Genomic DNA, 6,810 nt, shown 5'->3' on the forward strand with positions numbered 1-6,810 from the left:
TTTTCGAAAATTTTGAAAATTGCCATAGAATCATTTTATTGATATATAAGCTTGACATAAAAGTTTTAGAAGATTTTACAAAAATTGTTGTATACATTGTTCATAAAATGGATAGATCTCTAACATTGTTTATATAACTCAAGCCAAACTTTGAAATTTGCATACCCTAAAGTCTTTTCTTGCTCATATACACTTGAAATTTGGACATGGCCTTATATTTACCTTCTTATTAGCATTTGTGGTTTTACATCAACACTTGTTCTGCAAAAAGGTTGTTTATTCTATTTTCTACTTTGTGGAGAAAACAAGTCTTAGGAAAAAGATCCAATAAAATAGTAATTAACACAACAAAACACCATTAAATGAAATATAATGATTTTTAAAAAAATTCAAAAAAAGGAACTATCAAATTTTGAGTTCTTGTGAGATAAAAAAACCAAATTTCGAGTTCTTATGAGGTAGAAAAACCAGCTACAAGTTCTAAATCTAGATTAAAAAAAGAAAGATGAACTATTCATGTGTTTCTTCATCTCAATCTTGCAGGTCGTGGACAAGATATAGATATTATGCTATGCTAACATTTCCACAAGTGCATTGATTCCTTAGTGGTAGTGTGTTTGTCTAACAAGACTCAACGTCCAAGGTTCAAATCCTGTTTGGAGCGGCTGTGCTATTTTATTTTTTGGTAAGCCATTTTCTTTTCTTTGCATGAGGTATTGGGTTCGAACCCCTTATCCATTATTCTTTGTATAGATGCTAGGATCGTGCCCGTGTGTTGCTACGGGCAATTCATATTCTATCTTATCAGAAGAAACAAATTCAGTATATAATTTTAATTACGCTTCATTTTGTTACTGACGTAGCGGTCCAAAACATACATCACACACTAATACATCTTATTTTATAGATGAAGCATATATGACATCTCAAATTCATCCCTATGCACAAGAAAACATATAATTTTTTACCCATGCTGTTCAGTGATGAACATCGTGCTGATCTATAAGAGATCAAATGATGTCATTGTGCCTAGCTACAGGAAAAAAATGTGCGCCAAAATAGAAAGGTCCAGCATATTTTTTTGAAACTTTTTGATTCCCTACACCAATAATTGTAAAATAGAAAGGTAAATAAGTAATAAAAAAACATCTCTGGCTGGAGTAGATGGCTTAAGCTCCAGCATCACTTTCGGTTGCACATGATATTAGGAAAGTTACCTTGCACATGAGACAAATGTATCACACTTATCCTATTCTCCAATCTCCATAGTTCTGATTGAGTAAAACTAAAGTTTGCTCCCCATAATTCCACCATAGTTTCGTTGTGCTAATAGGATCAGCTCCGCTACAACGTGCTTCCTCTGACAACAGACGACAACATCTTCCTAAATCACCAGCAAATTTGGATTCCACTCTCGGCACCAACATACACTGGTATGCTCTCCAACCTGTTGAAAGTATTGCCTCTATTGTAGATGTATTTTAAGAATTGTTCAATGATCAATGCAGTGTAATCATTGACTCACTCCAAGATCTTAGACAGTTTGTTCACATAAACAGTCAGTATGAGGACCTGGTGGTGTATTTCAGAATTTTGACACCAATGTAGTAATGAAAAGTTTCATCTACCTTATCATGGACCCAGTGCCACCACCAGTAGAATCTAGAGCATTACCTTGACAAAGAAAGCATATGGTTTAGATCATTATGACAATAACTCAACCAATTTGACAAAGCTAAAATTACAAGGAGAATAATTTACTTACTATTTAACAACATTGATACTTACTAATAAAGTTATAAGTTGTGCCAGGTAGCAAGAAGTCACAAGTATCTAAAATCGAAACTTTTATTTTCCCAGCAGACCTGTCACAAGAATGAAATAACATATTAGGAGGCACTTATTACTATCAGGTTTACTAAATGATGTTTCATTATGTGTTTGAACAAAGAGGAAGTGATGGAGGTAGAGAAGCTTCTCCAATGATCTCTAGCTAAGTCTATGAGAGCACACCTGAACTAAACTAAAGATAGGGCACCAAATAAAAGCACTACTTCAGTAAAAAGTAAGGGCAGTCAAGAGTCAATTGTGCTCTACACAAAAGCAATTCACTGGAAATTCAATATTTGTGCTCCATGCCATACCTTCCAATCATGTTATTGATAAAAGAATTGCTACTGCCACTGGAAAACCACGGATAATTTTTTTTCCTTCTGAATATAGCCCTTGGCCAAGTCTGTACTCTGTAATACCAATATCTAGCTGATTGGAATATCACAACCTAAACTTTTTAGCACAGATTAACTTTATATGCAAGTAAAGTAGTTGAGTATTATGAATTCTGACCTTCTCATCTGCCATCATCCAACTGTTACTTTGGCAAGTTTCATAGAAGGAAAATAGATCTCCCCAAAGCATTGTCAAGTTAAAAAAATGACAAACATGTGCAGATAAGAAGATAGCAAATAAGGATCAAGTCCACCTTAGGCAGACAAGGATCGATTGGCATGCTACAACCAAAGTAAAGATGGTCATTTTGAGTATTCAGTATCATAGCCACTGGGATATCCACTTCGACTCTTCCAAAAACTTGACAGACTGGTACCTCCATTTGCCAAAATAGCAGCACGTACAGTCTACATAGTGCAATAGCTCCGTACATTGAATGCATATTGCATAACTGATCAAGATCTAAGAATTAGGAGTAAATGATCTCAGGTCGACTTACAAAGTTCCCCATAGCCTTTGCATACTGCTTCCAAGTAGCATTTTGAACTTTCACAATTTTCATATTCAGGGTTAAGTACTCAATGTGAACTCCAGTTTTTGGGCCACCTTTAACGAAAAGCTGAGGAAGATAAAACTCAGAACCCATAATTCTCTTCACAAAAGTATAACTAAAATGACAATGATCTAGCAACAGCATGCCAGGCTGCTAGCAGAGCCATCCCCAGAAGAACATAAAAACTTGAAGGGGTGTATATATAGCTGGCATAAATTTTTAGGAGACAACAAGTTATTAATGATTACCACAAAAGTAGCACCTCGAGTGAGGTAAATATACTCAGGATCTATTTGCAATCGTTGTACACCTCCACCTTTATAACCTGACTCAAAACATGTCCTGAAGATTGGACATAGTTAGGGTCGTAAGCCAATAAGCAACTGAAGCTAACATATATCTATTGTCAACTTACATATAGAGATGTTATGCTAGTTTTTGCAGCTTTAATTGAAAATTTGGATCCGTCCATTGAACAGTTTAGACTAATAAGCTCCAGAATCTCGTCACCAAGGCAGGGGCGAAGTAGCAAGGTCTCGTCCACGAAATGATTTACGGACTTCAGAGTTTCAGACAATGCATCTGCAAGTAGACAAGAGGTCTACAAATTTCACAATCCAATCATAATACCTGAAACCTTGATAATTAAGAGCTTGAGAAAATATTCCTACTTTACATAGAAGTATCTCTATTAGCTTCCACTTTCTGAATCTACAAACCTCATATTTTACAATTCCACCTTTAGTAGCAATCTGGCAAAGTGCTAAATTTGATATGGCACCATTTTTTGCTGAAAAAATGCAAACCTCATATGTTACAATTCCACCTAAAATAACATAATATTCTTTATAACGTCCTGAAAAAGGTAGTGCAGAGCACAATTCACCTTTATGCAAAATCAATGCAATTTTGGTAAAGAGAAATCTACACACTAAATAACGAAACAGATTGGTTAGAGAGAGAAAGGCTATTCTTAAATTGAGAAATCACTGCCATGAAAATTGAGATCGACTGAAATGGCATTCATTTGCCAAATGGAAATGCCGACCAATCTGTTAAACAGACGTATATAGTGAGCATCATAAACCCAGGAAAGGAAACATAACAGTACATCGCTGCCAGAAAACCAAATAGTTATCAGTACAATTGTTACTGTAATATAACTCAATTTGAACGCACATAACAAGAACTAAATTCTGCAGGCCAAAAGAAACCAAAGTAACCATCCTTCTTTCAGACTTCGTTCATGTGATGATTACTGCAAAAAAGTAAAAAATAAAATCACCTGAGGCATAAAGATAGATCAAAGGATCATGAAGAGAGAACTACCCCAATCATCAATAGCAAAACACCACCAAATATTTGGTAGCCAGAGACATATATAAATATAAAATCCCGCAGCTCCTATGACCATGAACAGAAAATTGGAGGGAAGCCACATGCTCACTCAATCTATCATGATCAGCTAAAAATGCACAAAGAGATCACACATGCACAAAAAGGGTATGACTTGGCATTCGCCAATACTCAGGTTTGCCAAGACAACCAACATTTCTTAACTTGTACTTTCACCCATTTCAAAAACATAGGGCACTGCAGTATGCAAGACACCGAAACATGAAAACATTCTCACATGCCTCTCCACTAACCTTCAGTGCTCTGATGACTGCAAAGGCTCCCCTGCAAGCTCCTCATCCATGGTAACTATCATGTCTGAATTTAAAAAAAAGCATGTGGGTGAGGACTCCTGCACAAAAAAAAATCTAACAGCTAAAATAACCAGGTCTAGTGATGTCTTCATCCGCAAATCAAATACTACTAATCTACTGCAGCAATGATTAGCATCAAGGAAAGAGAAATATTCAGTATTGTTCAGATAGCACCTTCTGTCTCCTCTAATTTGTGAGTAGTAGGAGCTACAAGCACACCACCATTACCAGAAATATCACCAGCAAATTCTTTCACAAGTTTGGTTAAAACTTTAGCCGATGCGTAGGTGGCGACGGGAGCAGATCGAGGGAGTCCTCCCCCGCGGACCAGCAGCAGCCTCCATGGCCCAAACCCTTGATCAAGACTGAAATCATTTTGGGAAATCAGAGAGGGAGAGAGGAAGAGAGGGAGGGAGAGAGATTGCTGACCATCGCTGGAGGAGGTCGCGAGGAGCAGCATCAATGGGAAGCCCCCTCGCTCCAACAACTGCGGGTGCAGGGCCCCAACTCCGCCGGGAAGTCGTGCACGAGTATGTCCCCTTCCCTGGGTCCTCCTACGCGGAGGATCCCGTCCCCGGCGGCTCACGCACGGAGGTTCTTGTTGCCGACTGCGTGGAGGGATTACCTGGCAGTCGGCGGCGGCGGCGGTGTGAATGGGAGACTCGGCAAGACGCGGCGGCAGCGCGGTGTGCCTGGTAGGCAGGCGGCAGTGCCTCACCCGTGGACGGCGCCCGGTGGATCTCGAGGTGGTCCTTCCCCGTGGATGGCGCCCGGTGGATCCGGAGGTGGTCCTCCGCCGCGGGCAGGCGGTGGCGCGGCCGGCGGAGCGAGCGGTGGTAAGGCGGTGGCGCGCAGGACGCGACGCCACGTGGCAGACAGAGGCGGCGCAGGGCGAGGAGGCGCAGACCAGAGGGGCGGCGTAAGAGGCGCGGGCGGCGGTGGCGGTGCGGCAGGAGGCCTCGGGCGGCGAAGGAGGCGCGTGCGGTGGCGGCAGTGCGGCAGGAGGCCTAGGGTGACGCGGGGCCGGATGGCGCTCGAGCCTCGGGGGGTGGCGGCGGATAGGAGGCGGCAGGAGGCCTCGGGGGACGCGGAGAGGACCAGCAAGGATGAAGGTCCTAGGATTGGCGATTCTGACGCGGACGGCGGAGAATCAATTTACCGCGGGACGACAAGGGAGGCAGAGGAAAAGACGTACGAAAAAAAGTCTTACTTTTGCTGTTTTAGAGTAGAGATTCGGACAGAAAAACTTGTCTATTACTAATTGTTGTCACATCTGGGAGGATTGTGTAGTGGTAAGGAGTGCGCATGTGAACCCAAGACACAGGTTCGATTACAGTGATCTGCACTTTCTTTTCTCGAATTAAAACATCAAAGAAAATCTTGATAAACATACCAGAGGCAATACCAAATGAATTTGCAATCCAGCGGTAGGTGGCATCAGTTTTTTTCCCAAAGACCCATGTTCGACCCACCTCGTGCATAATTTTTTTTGCCAAATTTATTCTGCCGTTGACAATTGAAGGTGCGCTTTATATATAAAAAAATTAAATACTAATTAAATCATCATCAAAGTTGTGGCTCAATGGTAAGGCATACAATTTTTTTTGCTTATTTTTTCTATTTAAAACTTTCTTACCTTCATGGATCCATGACGAATTTGATAAAACGTCATACTATTTTGAGCCTGATATCACGATCTCTCTTAGTTTGACAATATTTCAGATATAATATTTTGCTAGGATTATTTTTGCCTACCAAGCTCCACATAATCCTTTCACTTTCATATGTGAGTAGAATAGGTTGAAACTAATCTAGTATAAGCTTGAGTGACTTGATAATATGAGTGTTTCCATGAATATTTGCAAGAGAATTTTACTTGTGTTGGATTTGCATCTTATTGAAAAACTCTTCACGTTCACGATGAAACAAGGGTCTGAAGTTCACTTAAGTTCAATATCATTATATTTATTTTATTTATTTATGGTATGTTTTTTATTGCTAGTCTATCTTCCATGGTGAAAAGTAGCCGGTCACAACTTGAAATTTAAACATTAAACACTTGAGAGATCAATATGTCTTGTTATGTATAACTGAGTGTGGGGATGACATCGAAAGTAAACGCTGATTTCCTGATTAAGCTAGTATCCTGGACTTGCTCGAGGACGAGAAAGGTTTAAGCACGGGGGATTGTTGACGCTCATTTTTGACATGTTTTTAGTACTATTTAAGTGGTGTTTTCATACATATTCTTATACTAACTTGCCCTTTGGTATCTAAAATAACCCCATATTCGCATGTGTCTTGTATTTTTTATCATAT

The 6,810-nt window shown here is 39.9% G+C and overlaps 1 long non-coding RNA gene across 18 annotated transcripts; it reads right to left on the reverse strand.

The window, feature by feature from the left end:
• Positions 1 to 1,111: 1,111 nt before the first annotated feature.
• LOC101779374 lies at positions 1,112 to 5,638 on the reverse strand. Of its 18 annotated transcripts, none has more exons than XR_002678287.1 (8): positions 4,921 to 5,638; positions 4,432 to 4,856; positions 3,454 to 4,040; positions 3,198 to 3,364; positions 3,031 to 3,124; positions 2,729 to 2,848; positions 1,789 to 2,636; positions 1,112 to 1,674 (listed from the first exon to the last, which is right to left on the reverse strand). It is a non-coding gene; the product is annotated as an uncharacterized LOC101779374 (long non-coding RNA). The 18 variants fall into 18 exon arrangements; XR_002678293.1 differs by having other exon boundaries at positions 1,789 to 1,865; positions 2,145 to 2,243; positions 2,347 to 3,124; XR_002678289.1 differs by having other exon boundaries at positions 1,789 to 1,865; positions 2,145 to 2,262; positions 2,347 to 3,124.
• Between the last annotated feature and the right edge of the window lie 1,172 nt (positions 5,639 to 6,810).

This window comes from Setaria italica, chromosome I, assembly GCF_000263155.2.
Source record: "Setaria italica strain Yugu1 chromosome I, Setaria_italica_v2.0, whole genome shotgun sequence".
Lineage (NCBI taxonomy): Eukaryota > Viridiplantae > Streptophyta > Magnoliopsida > Poales > Poaceae > Setaria > Setaria italica.